General features: G+C 38.3%; 1 long non-coding RNA gene across 1 annotated transcript in view; it reads left to right on the top strand.

The window, feature by feature from the left end:
• Nucleotides 1-10263: 10263 nt before the first annotated feature.
• The window catches only part of LOC123321651, a 42028-nt gene continuing 36186 nt past the window's right edge, over nucleotides 10264-16105 (top strand). The window contains exons 1-2 of the long non-coding RNA XR_006538901.1: nucleotides 10264-10347; nucleotides 10504-10564. This is a non-coding gene — a long non-coding RNA (uncharacterized LOC123321651). The remainder of the gene's footprint in view (nucleotides 10348-10503; nucleotides 10565-16105) is intronic.

The following is a 16105-nucleotide window of genomic DNA, read 5'->3' as shown; positions in this document are numbered from 1 at the left end:
AGGTCTTCAGAAGACGTGAATAACGTCCAGATACGAAAAAATCATATCAGAATTTTTAGGGCCTATCGGAAAAACAACAAACACTTGTTCCAACCAAAATACCCCAATAGCAAGCAAACGGACACTATATATAAATCTCCTACAGATTTATAGGATACCGTGTTGTTTTATTCGACCGATTTCATGACGATCAGGCCTGAAACGGTGCTGCATCTTAGGATAATGCTCCCGTAGGACGTAGGCAGAGGGACGGAGAGGCAAGAGGATACGAGATTTCGAGGCTGTATCCATGGGCGTCCAGTTTTTGAAATCGAATTGGGTCGAGAACGAGCGCAGGATTGATTCGTACGTTCGAAAGGCTCGTAGATTAACATTCATGCAAAAATATCGAATGAAGTGGTATTTCCTCGTTTATTCCCTCAGATTGGTGAGATAACAATTACTAAATGTTATGTTGGCGTAAATGGAATAATCTCTCCGAGGAATCGAAGTATCCAGAAGCTATTTCTGTTTGGCGTACGCGTTTAACGTTGTAATTGCAGTATTACAACTTCAAGAAATGTATGATTATTATGGAGAGTTATCCTATCTCGAAGTTCAACAGTATTTCGTGTGTATGCCGTAACATAAGAGATGCCTATAATAATCGTATACGTAAATAATTATACTTTGGCTAATAACAAGATGTTCCACTTGAAAGGAACTCGTGTGAACCATGTGATGACTTTAATATATGGGCGAGTTTGTAACTACTTTTCCTTCATCGTCTATTACTTACGGTTCAGTAGGTCTGTTGAATTTCGATTCATCGAACTGCCATGTCTGGGTCAAGGTTCACATTATTTAATTGTCTCATGATGATGTATCTCCCATAATTCACTCTATGAAAATCTTGAATATTAGGTGTTCTTTTCGAAACCGGTTTCCAAACTAAAACAATATTCATGAGCCATATTTGTATCTAGTGTTTGAATCTGAGGTTTGACGAGAAATGCCAGTAGCAGTATAGCCAACACCAAAAAGTCACAGTCCAGTGTGTATCCTACGATGGACAAAAAACCACTTAATTTGGTTGCTGTCCCTACTATCTACTTTGACCACAGAAACAGAGGGAAACAAGTCGATGCATCCTATCTATTGGGGAAAAACTTAAAAATGCCACAGCGCTACGAATTATCTCCCAGTACGTCATGAACTTCCCCGCCTATGACTACTCCTCTTGTTGCATTTACGTGCACGCACTACGCTGTCATCAACCCCTTCGTGTACTCTGTATTGATTACAACATTTGCATCCCGGCAATGTAATGTAGGTCAAGATTCGCTCTCATCTCAACTGGACCATTGTTTCGTGCTCTGAAGATGGCAGTAACATTCTGTTATCCTTGCCAGTACAATCGTCGAATTTCCGGCTGGATCGATGTTGATCTAATACGAAACACAAGAACAGAAAGTGTGGTCTGGACTGATCACTAGTTAGACTAAACTAAAACTTCATCATGGTTTGAAAAAAATGACAATCCTACAAATGATCCAGTTAATGGAGAACAGAGCCTCTCCAAAGGCATCTCCCAATTTTCATTGAATGTACCAAAACTGCCCATTTGAACTTGTTGCATGATGATTAAAAGTTATTTCTCTTGGCATACTGTTGGCTTGAAATATCCAGAGGTAATGCTTTCATTTCGAATTGGATTCAGCCTTCTGAAGCCTGGCTTGTCCTCCACAGCTCCAGAAAGTCAAACTGATCGATATATTTTGTTTTGTCTGTATAGCAGTGAAACTCTTAGTTATCTTCTACTGGCAAGAAGTCGTTTTTATTGATACAGAAGAATCCTGTCTCATGTAGAAAGGCTTTTAAGTTCTTTCTGAGCTATTTTATCAAAATAAGGTCTTGCTTTTTGATGGAAAGGCTTCAGCAAACACCACTGATGAAATCAGGATCATCTTAGAAAAATCAAACAATTCATATCAATAGAAAAAAACTATTCTGTGCAACTTCTTTGAGTCGATCCAAGTTGAAGTACCCCGTGCTGAATCGGTCACGTTCAATGTGTACGATTTTTTCATCTCGGAGGTCAAACGTACATATGTAGGTGCTAAGTTTCCCATTTGAAAGTTAATTGCGTAGGAAATGCCTTCTAGGTCGCATCATGTGCGAATGGTGTAATGCTGGTAGCGAAATATAAGACATGATTGAAATTATATTGAAGAGTGATTTACGAACGTTTTGTATTATATTTTATTGCTCCTTAACTAGTTTGCAATAACGTAAACATAAAAACGAGGCTTCGGGCATACAGTAGCTCTGAACGATCTTGTCCAGAATATCTCCAGTCAATAAATGTTATGATTTGATGCTCCAGGCTCTCGATTTCTGCTGCTTTCACATTCTTGGCCATGTGGAGAATGTACGTTATGGCATTCAACAGAAAAATCACTGAACACTTGATAATTTTTCAACTCAATATTTTGAGTCTTTTTGTACTTTTTTGTTTCCTCTGTAATTCAGGGTCGTTTAAAGTGTATTTCCTCCTCACCTCATTCTTTTTGTTTGGTATTTTGAGTGTACGATGGCCTAGTTTTCCTCTATGGCAGGAACATGAGGTGTTTTCAACTGGAGCTTCAAGTTACAATTTTTCTACTAAACATCCATTAGGCATATGAAAATAGCATTGTACTGTTACGGAGAGTAATAAGTCGGAGTGGGTAACTAAATATGAACGCTGGTAATAAAGCAATATTGCTAGGTGATTTACGAGTACATTCTGATAGTTACAACGCCCCAAGTCCAGCTTGTACTGAATCTAACGTAAAATTAAACTTACGGTAGTGGGTTACTACCAGTACTTAATCGGTTACCAAGTGTAAGTCAGGTTTAGTTCTCCAAGGGAAAGTACACACTGGAAGATCTTACCGACGCGACAATATCGATAAGAGTGGTAAATTTCGTACTCTTGGTTCAGTCTTTTTCCTTCGAAAAGAACAAGATGGATTCAGAATTTTATAACCTCAACATTTTCACATTCTCGTTTTGAGGACTCAATATTTTAATTTGTGTTTGCCCTAGCTCGAAATATCAATGAAATCTCTGGCCTTGATTCGTTGAACACTCGCTTCTTTTCGTTGTTACATACAATTCGACAATTGCTAATGCACCGCGAAATAGTGCAATAAAATGTTTAACGATCAGTGGAAATTTCTGGCTAATGATTTTTATCACAGAATATTTACCCATTTCACATAGATTACATAACTGAAAAGGTTGATTCATCAGATCGAATGTGAGGCTCATTCGATCGATGGTATGACCGCTGTAAATGAATATTTCAAATGATGCAATGAGTACACGAGAGCCATTCTGTCAGGTCAATAACTTTTCCTTGTGGTTGACACCAAATAAGCATATACAGAGTGAGTAAAAAGTGACGCACAAAATTCATATCATCGGTATGTACTATTTTGTGAAAAGAAAAAATGCATCGAGAGATGAAGGGTAGTTGAGTTTTTTCATGGCATCCTTAATTTTTTGTGTTAGAAGAGTGAATGCTTTGTCAGTATGTTTTTTTCACTACTAGATTATCTACTGTCAATTTTTTTAGAATTTTACAAGGTGATTTTCAAATCGAACGATGTTTGTCGTTCTGTGTGTGTACGCCTGATGGCGATCTACGCAGTGGTTGTATGAGATGCACTACGATGTAGCCTGAGGAAGGTAGGTCAGGGCTATTTCAGTTAATCGGCAACGCTCGTGCCAATTATGCATTTCATATAATTTGCAGTGGAGTAATTATATCTCAGGCACTTTGCGTAAAGTGACACAATAAACAAGTAATACTTATATTACCGTAGTACGCATACAGGAAAACCATCCTGCAGCCCTGCAGGACTGTACAGTTTCGCCATAACGGTAAAACTTTTTCGAGAAGCCACGCAAATTGTTATCGTTGGAATCACGCAAAATAATCAAGGATTCACTCGATCACTCAACAGTATTTCATAATGGTTCCATTCGGGTACCAAACGTATCCAAATGTTCACATATATAAAGTGCATTACACTTTATACAGGACAATCTTTGTCTTTTTAACAAATTAGATATTGAAACATATCTAAAAGTATTATCCTGAAATTTTTACCTACAATCCTTCAATGTGAATGACTCATATATTTGCCCAAAATGAACTGTTAGGCTTCGACGAGGTAAGCTCTTTCATCTAGTAATTCTAGTGAAAATATCTCAGGTGAAAAGGGGATTTCTCTTGTACTCTTGTTCTTTCTGAATATCATGTCAAATTGAATCGAATCTCCTCTCGAGTGTAAGATTGATTACATAGGATAACTTCGTCTCAACATTACTACATGAAGGGATTGAGGTACTTTACATTCCTGGCATTCTGTCATTTTCACGTCTCATCCTTGTGTACCATTGTGTGATTTTGATGACCCAAAGTTCCCATAATAGATGTCCAAGCATGAGAAATCATCCTTTCAGTATCTCGAGCTGAGAGATTCAGACCCTAATGATAATCCCCGTGGAAAGTTTCTACAAATGGCACTTGTGTATATCATCTTGGAATTGTGGCATCCATCAGATCGAGCCTTTAAGATTCTTATCTATGGTATGCCTGTTGTAATTTTGGTATGTACGTTATTGATTTTTTTTTTCGTTTCCAATGATGATAATCCTTCATACTGTTATGGAAACTTGGCCCATATGAAATTTATTTCGAACAGGTGATGATAGGAATTGGAATTGGGTGGTTATTATACTAATTTCGATACTATTAACAATCCATTGAAGTGTTGGAAACAAAGGAAAATAATTGTCTTTTCAAAATGCATTCCATGTGTAAATTTTTTTCTATTTGCTGTTAGTCTGAACATGTAAAATTTCATAGAGTTATGGTAACAGTTTTCGGTGATTATCGAACCAACGAACGGGCAAGACTGAAAGAGGAAACTTAACCTTTGTATATCCACAGTTTACGGACACGTAAAACTGGTAGCGGGACGAAGATAGTCCGAGAGATTAAAATAATATTGTAGAGAGATTTACGACCACCTTCGGATGTTTATTATGCACATCAGGTCGTGAACGTAAAATTAAACTTCATGGTGGTGATTAGGTACCAATTGGAATCTCTTAAGTGAATATCCTTTCAAAATATGTCCCAGACGTAATCTCATGAGTGTCGAGTGTATGGGCGTATAATTTATCATTATTGAACAATTTCTTTGTTATCAACAACTTTATGTTCGGCGATACCAACATCCGTCATGTTTCAAACTGGGCATTATAATACGCTTCTAAGATATGAAAGGGGTAGAAGTTATTTTGAAGTTTCTCGTCAACCACACATCAATATGTGTGAGAAATTTTCTTTGAACACGTGATAATTTATACTTTTTGAAGGATCTTCTAATATGTCCGCACAGTGATAATGATTTTATGAATGGTGTATGAGTGATGGGGTGAGATTTGAATTTCGAATGTCAAAATGTTAAATGCAACACATATTTTATTGAAACTCCAAGACTGCTATACCGATAGCCTTTTACCAAATGATACTCGGAAGAGTCTATCCATGCATCCATCCATTTTAACTTCCTACTGCGTATACAGTAGTTGATCAGAACTAACGGCATCAAATCAGAGCGCTTGCTAGAAGCGGCAGCAACTATCGGTATCAAAACAAAAACTCAATTATAGTCTTCGGATAACCTGCTACTGCAGAGCCTATTCTCACTTATAATTATATATGCAATGCCCCTCAGACTATTGTATCCATCCTATCACGGAGGCTGAATATATATGTAGAGCCAGTGTCGGTGTTACTGAACCTTGAAGTAATACGAACTCGAAATTTCACGTCCGGCCTGGAATAAGGATTGAAAATTCAGTGCCACCATTTTTTCATTCGAAAGATGGGCTAACTAATCATAATCATAACTTTGGCCATGTAACACCCTCATAATCGAATTCAATAAAAGTGTTTTCTTTTCGGTAGTCGTGGTAGACCTTTATGTCAAATGACGAATTTCATCCATAACACCCACGAAATGCGTTCTAGCGTACTCCCCCGCAAGAAAAAAAATATATCAGCAATTTTATGTTGGAACCAAAACTCTCTAAATCAATGCATGGGATCAAAACAACATGAGAATAGCTATAAAATAACGGACGAGTGTTTATGGCAGGGCTATTAGGAAAAAAGGAAGTGACTCCAGTGGACCCGGACATATTTGGGCAAGTTTTGAATAGAAAAGAGCGGGCCATAAAGGTCGGAAGTCGAGTATAAGAATGCGTTTAGGCCTCGGGCTCTCCCCGAAACTGACCACTCGAAACGACCCTCCGGTATATTGCATAATTCAAGATGATGGTGTATCTGACAGTAGCCTCGTGAATAAAGTTTTCCTATTCACGATTCGTTTAGCATGATTTATACGACCAATTCGTCTCTGCATGTTTATCACTTCGATATGTAGATATGAAAAGGGCCGCTTTCGTAATGATACGAATTTATTGCCGATCTGAATTGTGGACATCTGAAAATAATGGAAAATCGAGAATGATCAAATGTGAAGGAGAGGTATCATCCAGATTTTCTGTTCACATTCAGAATTGAGTTTTTGTGGATTGAAATTAGGCCAGAAGAGTAATCAAAGAGGACTGGCATGAGCACAGGAAATGAAATCACCCATAGAAAAAGCTCGGTCAACCTCGTCATGAGTGCATGCTTTAAAAGTCATAACATAACCCTTGGCAATAATGTAAGACTGCTGCCATTTATGACTTGTGGTCTTGTCAATTCTCCTTTATGGGCAGAATCTCGGACTCTCAATGAGACCTCATCCAGAAGATCCTGTGACTCTGTTGATCACGCAGTCTTCCCAAAGGAAGGAGGAACAGCTCTTGGATTTTAGACCTTTCATAGAAAATTAACTGTAGCTGAATACTGGATTGGACCTGGCGTTTTATCAGCAGCAGGCATATAGTCTCAGATAGAGTGAAATACTGACCTTAGACCTCTTGAACGCTTACAAGCTGGGTCTTATCCTCTTTTGGCACATGATCATAGAGTATCACTAGAGTATCTTTTTGGAATTATTGTCCCATGTGTTCCCACTGATTCTCCTGCACATACAAAGGGATAGTATGGCTCTTTGTCTAGGTAAGCTTTTAACTAAGAGTTGTTTGAACCAAGTAAAAGTACCGAAACACTGACTCTCTTAAGAAGAAGTGAGTTAAAATTTAGTTGGTTTTTCCCAAGAAACATTTTATGCTGACTTCATGTCGTTGTGTCGTATGATGAAGGTCTTCCATTCCTCTATTCCATCCCTCAGTTTTCATCTGAAGAAACTGAGGATTATTCGAAGAGGTAGTGAATCTTTCATCCAGGAAGGGTAATATTTTCTATTTCTAAAGAGGACTGCTCTTCCTCTCTGCACTTAAAATCAATAGTTTATATCTTTCGAGAAGTTATTACATTGTGCTGGCATCTAGGCGTCACAACCAGTTATTATCTACGTTCTGGAGGAAGACATTCAATAACTTAGTATGAATGTCTAGCAGGACAATATGGCCTCCGATAAATGACGTTGAAAAATCCACCCGAGGCACGGGATCGCTGTTATTTTTTAGGTTCCCGATTTTCATATCTCCAACGTTTATGGACGTTCGCGTACGGGTTCGATCAGCGCAACAACAAGTTGAATGTTAAGTAAGAAATAAACATTTTATATCGAGTACTTCACCATAATCAAGCCGATACGGGAAATAACCATCGCTCCAACTTTATATTCTGACAGGGATTTTATGGACCTTTCTACGATAGTGGTACGTCTTGAATGCCGGGGCCATAAAATGGCATATATGGAGAAGGCATTATGTTCGGGGATCAAATATCGTTAATGAAGATATGTATCCCGTCAATGAAGGGAAGTCAAGGAAACTGCATTAGCATTTTCCGGATTGGCTCCGTTCAGTCGCCAGCATCCTACGTTGGAAAGCGTTCGACCGTGGATAAGGGTAGCTATATTTCGACTCTCCAGGAATTAATGCGAGGGTTCTCTCACAGTTTTTGCTAATCATTCGCCTAGGATGGTGTAATTCCGGAGTCAATATCTTATTATTCATGCTGACCCCATAATCTACTCTTGGGAAAAAGCATCTAGACTTTTATGCATTGATTTATTAGCACGACCTTGTTAATTGCTTTATAAGAAGTGGAATTCAGATTTTTTCATACAATGAAGTATTTTGAAACGTGTCGAAAAAATTAGGCAACGTACTCGGGATGAAGATTTCCTATCAGAGTGGATATTTTCGAGAAACATGGTTTTCATTCAGTTTTTCGAAGTTATCTCGAAAATTATTCGGGACCAGAAAAAATACGAACCTTCATTTTGAACACAACTTTGAAAACATGATTTAGACAAAAAAAGCTTAATATCGATTCAAAAAGTACAAATTGATGATGATTATAAAAAGAATAAATGGTAAAGAGGTAGTGACTATTCGTTGCGGTAATATGCAATAAAGGCTCAGCCTTCGAAAGGGCTATTATCAGTTCCTGCATCCCAAATAGGGTAGGAGTGAAAAAAACTGTTATCGAACGGGGATTTCGGTTTTACGCGGTAAATCGGGCTTCGTCGCTGAGAGAAATTGAAATATATTGCGAACGGACCCAGTCTACAATGGGATAACTGCCGGAAAATATGGTGAAAGCCCAAACGCAGTTTTATTGAAATTCACAAAGGTAATGGTAGTCCCTGGAATTTTGTATGAATATGCATCAACAACTGGAACACTATGCGTTAGTTATTGGCCAGATTCAATTTCTAGTATGTACAGTGCAGAGGGAGCGTTATTGAGGCGAGCTGTTTAGGGGTAGCTTCAGCGTTCTGATCGGATTTCCCACCCCCTTTCATGCGCCACCCACTCCCACAATACACCATCAGTTACTAACACATTCACCGCTAAAATCGCATCCGTGCTAGTCCTGCATTTGCAGTAGGTGCACAATGCATATGTTGTATAAACAGATTCGGATCATTCAAAATTTAATTGGTTCCTCTACCATATTTCGGAGTAGAACATGGGAAATTAGCACGTCAATTGTGCTACTTTGTCGCTCAAATGGAAACCGAATGCTGTAGGCTTAGCAGAAATAATCCCACTCTGATTCAATCCTGAATCGTATTTCATATTATACGTACAGAGATTTCCGAGGGAAAAATTCTTTCGATTCGGTCGCAAAATAATGAATTCTGTCAGTAGAAATTGGAACTGATGAACTGAAACTATGTTTGCAGTCCAGACCTTTTCTACGAACTAATAGAATATGTCAGTGAAACTTACAAAATCGAGAGCTAACCTACAACGGCTCTCCTAGTTTTTGGACCCGTTCACTTATTTCGAAGGTGGAAAATGAAGTGAAAACATTAAAAAAAAACATATGTCTTAAAGTGGAGCTCGTAATATTGTTGACACACTAATATCCAATTACTTACAGGATTCATTTGAAATAGTCATATAGGGATATAAATTCAATTCTATTAGTGTATAATATTCACGATGTTAGATGCTAGAAAATTCAGGAGGTGATTCCTTGTAAAATTAATATTTCGTGAAGAAACGTAGAGTGTTAAAAATGGGAACTTTTCTCACATTTTTATCGATAAAATTGAAAGGGCAAGAGATATTTCGTTGAGATTTTCAATATGGCAGATTACAATTATTCCAAACAGAAAAATAAGGTAATGAGGTGGTGTTTATAGGGGTTCTTTTTGGTTTAAAGGATCCCCACACTTCTCTAAGCCCAACCGTTTCGAAGAAAAACAGCCTGAATGGTATATAGAAAAAACGTTCAAGATTTGCTTGGATCATATCTCTTGTTATTTCAATTTTGATAAGCGTGTATGTGTATATGGCTCAACAATGCATTGTAACTTGAATCTATGATAATGTGCATTTGGTTACTTCTTTCATATCTCAAAAACTGTAAAATTCAAATCAGAACCCAGAAGAAATTAACTACCTAAAAGGTGAAAAATAGAAAATCTAGATGAACCATGAAAATATGGCCTTCATTTCATATCCCTTTCCCTCAGAGATTTTCAGGAGAATATTCGATTCCAAAAAACAATACAAATATTATTCATACTGCGAATGGAAAGAGAACTGGATTCATTCGTAAACACGTGCTTCGTCCATTATCGCTAAAATCAAGATGCTTGACTTGAGCTTGTTTTTCGCCACATCCGTTTGAGTCAGTTGATTCCAACCTCTCGTCTAGTTATTATGAATTCGGAAAATGCAACTCGAAATAGATAATTAATGAAGGTATTTAATTTGTTTCATTAAAAATTCAAGATTTTCTTGTGCCTAAGCTTCAGAGATGTTTCAAATGACGATCTTGTGTGTAGTGGATGATTCACTTCAACTTTCAATATGAATTGGAAGGGAAGAATTAATTTCAATCTTTTCTTCTTTTTCAAGGCTTCAACATCAACGATGGGGGTATCACTGAATTGAAGCACCATCTCCACAAATATACTAGGTGAGTTATTTTCATATTTTCCTGAGATATGAACCGCATTTCGCCCCTTCATAAAGTAACACTTTGAATATCTAATCCCTTGTGCAAAGAGTGAGAATTTGTTCAATCTGATGAAACTGAAATATAGTAGTTATCGCGAAATTTGGGGGAACTAAGCTGAAATTCAATTATCTGTGAATATAAAATCGTCGATTGCGCGTATGTAAATGAGAATTTTCACCCCTTCACACACACCAAAGCTAAAGGTGACGACAAACTAATTGTTCTTAAATGATTTATATTGCTCAATATGAATATTAAATTCATGTTTACGAATGCTACCCATCTGTATGCAAAATCGGTGAATTATGTCAAGTTGAGGTCTTTTATTTAAAATGCTTCAGTTTTTCCGAATGGACCATTTCTCGCCACATCGGTTTATTTTAAATGAAAATGTGAATTCTTTCGTGATCATCAATATCTTTTTTTTCATTTTAAAACGAATATGGGGTGAAATATTTATATACGATTTATTTCACAAAAATTTGCATCGTTCCTTTCCATCGATTGTCATTTTCGACTGCTGATGAAAAAGGACAATTCGATATTTTCGAATATAATTGAATACAACCAATTTCCGGTAACGTAATTTATTTCCAGTAGAATTAATAGAAATTTGTGGTCATTTAAATTAATCGTTGGTCCATTGTGAAGCACTGAAAACAAATCTCTGTTAAACAACAATAGGTTTTTAATTGCCATTTTGGCAGGTGATAAATTCGCTGAAACATTCTTCTGGCTTACATATACAGCACATTTGTTCGCGAATGAATTCCATTTGGCATCATCGGATAATCGCATTCTGAGGCCGAAAAATAAGTCCCATATGGTTCCTGTAGAGCGAATTAAATATGGGGTGATACTCTATGCTCAGCGCCATCCCAATCAGAAGTGGCTTTCGGTAAAATTTCAGATTCTGACTCTTTGTTAAAGCTCATAATCTGTTGATATTTAGATATTTTAAGTTAGTAACTTTTTTTTTGCGTGGTGTTGAGTGAATTATTAAAATAAACTGACGGATTTCTGGATGAAGGAATATCTCATGAATTGTAAAAGCTCACAAGAAATTCGATGGAATAAGGACTGTCGTTACGAAAATTAAAGATGCTCTTATCACGATGTCGTTGGAGCGGAAGATTCAAAAAGGGTGTTTCGCTTTGTATCTGAAATCGGTGGAGTATTTGATCTTATACTCGAAAAACCTCCACAAAGTGAATTAACTCCTTACATTATTTTCTTTTGTGAGTTTGTGAAGGGGGTTCATCCGTTGCGAAATGAATTATGGAAAATATCCTGCGGACATTCGTTGCTTATTGAAACAAGAAGGAAATTCGTGCAATATTTGGAAAATTCTGGATACAATGAAGCACACCTCCATGTCTTTTGGGGGTAGAAAATATTTCTCCCTTCAAGTCTCATACTCTTCGTATTGTCTGTAAGAAATGATCTCTGATTATGTGAATCCTCTAATTTCCGGCACTCTAGCTTCGTCGTGTACGAGTTTCCTCCTCTCCACACTTCCCGTGTATTTCGTATGCCGTTTTCTCGGGGGTAATGAAGCACAAAAGCTTTATTTTTGTAATTCACGATGATCGCCCTTCGTCGGGGAGACTTCTCGAATCATTTGACGAATCGTTCATTCGTGAGGATCGAAATTTTCATGTTTATGAAGAGGAGGATGTTTTTGCCGGGGAAAAGATACTGGGTTTTCATTTACAAGATGTTATTCTTTAGTTCGTGCATATTTGCCCTATATTTTTATCCTATTCTTACGTCAAGCAAGGCTCTGTGGACATTGAACTCATGGTGACAACTTCGAATAGTTTTTGTGAAAGATTTAGACCGATTTATCTTGATTTCTTTCAGTTCCTTTCACCCTGGTGTTTCCCAAGTTCTAAGGTACAAGAAAAGAGTGTCCCTCGCTTTCGGATTTTTGTTGTGGGTTCCGATACAGCATATCACACCTCTAAGGTCGTATAACGATCTATTATATCGATGGTTTTCTCCATCTTTGACATACTGAAGGTTTTGTACAGGTGAATTTTGTTTTGACCAGTTCTGCCCTCTGTTTAAAATAGACTCACCTTCAGAAACACCTTTTATAGATTGCAGAATCGTGTTCCGCGTTATTAGGAGACTTTTCAAGTACTGTTGTGAAAAAAATAGGAAATTTAATCTTTTCGCTACAGCACTCATGACAAATTCCATAAAATCCCCCGGAGTGAAAGAACTTTGAATGGCACCAGTTCTAGAACTAATGATAAGAAACCGATATGGGGGTAGAGGGTGATCCAGGGCATTAAGCTATCGATGGCCGAACTATATCACTCCCGACCGTTAATAATGTGACGCAAGCTGGACCGTAACAATATTACCGGACGCATCAACAGCGTCAATTGTCTTAGGGAGGGCCATCAAGCCGGCAGCCGCCAAAGATCGGCACTTAGGGGTGCCGCCGCAGTTTGATGGCCCTTCGTCCACTATATGTTTTTATATCGGTGATTGGGGCGATGGCTTGACCCGCAGCCGTGGAGTTACGATTACTGACCAGCGAAAATCGATTATCGAACTCGCGTTACAATGCGACTTAATTAAGAGGAAATTCCGGAAGAAATTGTGTGGGGAAGGCACTTACTCGACTTCGGATGACACCAGCAACTCTCACATTGAAACATAAGGCTGTGTTTTTCAAGATTTCACCAAAAATGCACAGTCATCAGTCATCATCCCCTTAAGTCCAATGCGAGAATACTGTAATTTTTTACAACGGTTCAGTTGTTTACTTCAGCAGTACATTCGAGACTATCTGTATGGTTGGTGGGCAAAATGTGCTTCCATATTGTCACACTATTTTCACGCCGAGCAAGCCTGCGAGGATATTAAACTAATGGTGGCAACTTTGAAGAAAATTCTGGTAAATAATTTGAACCTATTCCACTCATGAGTTCTTGAACTTGAGTTGGTATCGATTATTTTTCTGTAGTGTGAGTTGTTATGAAGGCTGGCGTATTGCAGTTGGAAGCTCCTGTAAACATTCTCTCATGTATTCACTAAATACTTGTAGTTTTCACCAAAGGTATCTGCACCTTCTAAAGCAGAAATTACATGGTTAAGACCACACCTAAAAGAAGTCTTCCTCCATAGCAGTCTCTCTTCACTTTCGCCGAATCTAGCAACATAATTCCGATCTCTTGGGCAAATAATTCGAGATATTCCCATCTTCGGTTGATCTCATTATGGAAATACCCCAGATATAAGAAATATAATCACCGAACGCTAAATGGTTTTTTCCTGCGACCTTTTATACTTTCCTATCCCGGCACCCGTAATATCATTTCCGAAGCAGTGGAAAAATTTAAGGCGATTGTAATCGTAATCTCCGTATACAAAACGAATGGAAGCCCCGCTTTATTTCGTGTTCTTATTTCGCTCGAACTTAAGACGGTACAAGATGCGATAAAACCTTTATTATACGCAACGGGAGGAATCACCTACGTTAAGATGATGGAGGAGGGCTTTCAGGATCGTGTACTTCGAGTAATTATTTCTAGAATCAATAAAAAAATACTCCTGTATTCTTCAGGATTACTCGAAATTGTTAGCACTGAAGTTCGCTCAACAGCTTAAGAATCTATGGACTCTTTCACCTTCGAGGAGAGACAGGTACCTTCTGCTGAGGTTTCCTGGTTCTACTGCTATCATAGGGGCGGTGGGAGTTGTATAACTACCCCTCGTAACACCCATATAGGCCAGCCGTTGCATTTTCTGCAATCGGTTTTTGCTGACCGTGCTTGGTCACACGTAGGTGGCAATGGGACGTACTACCGCTTTGAATGACCACAGTAAATTAAGCACCCCACATTTTCAGGACCTTCGTCAATCCGAAATTGTGTTTGAGTGTACTCTAGAGAATGCAGCGGTTCAAGTGCTGATGATATTCTCAAGAAGTTGAGTTCGTCTTGAGTCTGGATGTCCCTTACTCCGATACGATAACGAATCTGTTCTTGTCGGAGCAGCGTTTGAGAACCGCTGATGTATCGAGCCGAGCTGGAGCTTCCTCATTGCCCGGAACCCAATAAAATCATGACCGGATTATATTTTGCCCATCGATTGTTCTCTTTCATCCTCGAAAAACGGGATATGCTCGACAGTCGTCCGTCCTGATTGTCCGTCAGTCGAGCGTAGGAAAATTTGCTTAATGCATTCCATATACTTGGCCGATTAAGCCGCATATTCTTTTATATTTATGGCGGCGTGCGCGTGTCGTTTATTTTCCACCGTTATATTTGCTCTTCGCCAAACGATTATGGCGTTTGTTGTTCGTATTCGCCCACCCCGTGTAACGTTCCGTTTCCCTTGAAGAAAAGCGCCGCTTATATGTAAGGTTTTACCGAGCGGCGGCGATCAATTAAAACGCGCGCGCATCTGATGCGTATTTTGACGCACGTCTCGGTTCATATAATCCGCATACGAAAGAGGTGACAATAATCGTAAAAACTTATTCCTTCCTGTCGGAATGGTTGCTGTCTCGTACATCAAATTTTACTTCGATAGTCGTAGGGGATGGCCTCATTGTAATGACGACGATCTTGGGAATGATGCCGAGATGGGATGCATGGATGGGCGACGGCATATGTGGAGATCGTTGCTTATCAGAAGGCGTATTTTTATTGAAAAACAGCGAAATTGCCAAGGATTATGAGAATGTGAAGTTGAAAGAATTTCATGGGGGTTTTTCAGAATATTTTAAGATAGAAAAGGCAACTTTGCGCTATCTTTACGCCAGAAGCGTGGAAATGTTTGCTATGACGTCTAAAATGGAGATGATTCATCAGATATGTCTATTCATATATGGAATTGGCCACATTATTAAGTGAGATTTCCATCGAAGTAAAGGGTCGCAAGTGATTATTCACAATCAATCATCAGTATATAATGATGCCCAACTTGAAATGGTTCCTCCATTTTTGCAGACTCCACACGCTTTTTTCACCGGTTTCAAAAAGTTTCAGAATCGTTTCACTTTCGGTTTAGGTAGTGTCGACTTACTACGATTAGCTCTTCAATAACTGAACAAGTTTCAGTGTTCGTTCATGAAATGGGGCCCGATAATCAGCGGTATCATTCCAAATTCTCCCTCTTTTCCTTCGTATAGTTGGAATTTGCACAGTTGAGAACATACAGGCTTAGGCTTTTATATTCTTTAGACCCCTGTACGTAATTCTAAACTTAGAGATAACCTCCTATAAGCCGCTTGCAGCCATCTGTTCCTTTAAAGCAGCAATAAAGAAGTTACCATAAAATTGCGTTATTAATTTTATTTGAAGTGTTAATGTGAACATTTTTCAAACGCTCTGATTCCGACCGCTGTTTGCTTGTTTTTTTCCCTGCCTGTAAATCTATCTGGTTTGGAAGAGAGACACATGTAGGTATACCGAGCGAAATGCGAGGGTGCCTCATGCTGCTATTAATTACTAATCTTACGCTTTAATAGAGTATTAT

This window comes from Coccinella septempunctata, chromosome X, assembly GCF_907165205.1.
Source record: "Coccinella septempunctata chromosome X, icCocSept1.1, whole genome shotgun sequence".
In the NCBI taxonomy this organism is placed as follows: domain Eukaryota; kingdom Metazoa; phylum Arthropoda; class Insecta; order Coleoptera; family Coccinellidae; genus Coccinella; species Coccinella septempunctata.
Note: the sequence above shows the minus strand (reverse complement) of the source record. Positions and strands in the feature narration are given on the sequence as shown.